Raw genomic sequence first — 1,457 nt, forward strand, 5'->3', positions numbered from 1 at the left:
GGGGGGCATCAGCACCCCGTGCTGCCGCGGTTTAACCCCAGCCAGCAGCTAAGCATCGGGCAGTCACTTGCTCACTCTCCCGCCATGGGTTGGGGAAGAGAGTCAAAACCAAGTGAAACTCATGGGTTGAGATGAGAACAGTTTAATCATTGAAATAAAACGGAAGTATCATAATTGTAATGAAAAGGAAGTTAACGGTGAAATAAAACCCAAGAGAAGACGAGCGATGCACAGTGCAGTTGCTCAGCACCTGCTGACTGATGCCCGAGCAGCGGATCAGCCCCTCCCGGCCCACTCCCCCCCAGTTTGTGTGCCAGACACAACCTTCTGTGCTGTGGGACGGTCCTTTGGCCGCTTCGGGTCAGCTGTCCTGGCTGGGTCTTTCCAGCCTTCGCGCTGCCAGGGCATGAGAAGCTGAAGAATTCTCGGCTTAGTGTAAACTACTTGGTAACAACTAAACCATCGGTGTGTTACCAATGTTATTCTCACCCTAAATCTAAAACACTGCACAGAACCAGCTCCTGGGGAGACAATTAACTCCATCCCGGCTGAAACCAGGATGGGACCCGCCCTGCGCTCTGCACCATTTATGCCAAGCCCAGGTCCCGCTCTCCCCAGTACCCCCCCAGGGCACACGAGACTCTGCTTGGTGTTTGGCAGTGCCTGTGTCAGAGCAGTGAGGCAGCAGAGCCTTACGTGAGGGAGACCCCCATGGAGCTGCGTCCTCCTGGGTCCCAGCCTGGTCGAAGCTGGGGGTGAAGGAGGGTTAAATCCCATCCCGGGTCTGGGGTGTCTGGACCTTACCGGGATCTCCGCAGCCACACGCAGCATACCTGTGCACTGTGGGGAGCTGCCTCCAGCGCTCACGGGCCACGATCTCCCAGGGGGGTTTCTCAGTGTTCCTGGGGGGGAAATACGAAATAATTACACCGTGATCTCCTTGATTTTCAGTGGTGAGGGCAGCCATATATCTGGACAGAGCAACGGCAGAGACCCCCAGGCCTTGGCAAAGGCTGTGCAGGTTCATCAGGACACTTTACGTACCATGTACTTTGCTTGAAAGCCTAACTTTTGTTACCTCACTCAAGAAAGCTTTCAGATGTGTAGGAGCCATACGAAAAAGGAAGCATCGGGACACCTTGTCGTTTTTTTCCAATGAGAAATCACTGCAGGGCAGGCAGCGTCAGTTCGAGGCAGGAGACCAGCACCGCGGCACAGAAGATCCAACACCTTGCTAGGATTGGAAGAGACCGATGATTATTTTTTTAATTTTTTCTGGCTTTGCAAAATTTTGACCTGACCAAACACATGAAGGCATTTGAGGAAGCGATGAGCTGCCGGGAGGCGGAAGCAGGTTTTCATTTTGATGCAATACTATAGACTCCTGACTGTGAACCGGCGGCTTTGGTCCTCTGCTGCCCACCAGGCGCTGGTAGGTATTTTTTTGGGGGGGGTGG

Source organism: Buceros rhinoceros, unplaced genomic scaffold (genome assembly GCF_000710305.1).
Source record: "Buceros rhinoceros silvestris isolate BGI_N320 unplaced genomic scaffold, ASM71030v1 scaffold32176, whole genome shotgun sequence".
Lineage (NCBI taxonomy): Eukaryota > Metazoa > Chordata > Aves > Bucerotiformes > Bucerotidae > Buceros > Buceros rhinoceros.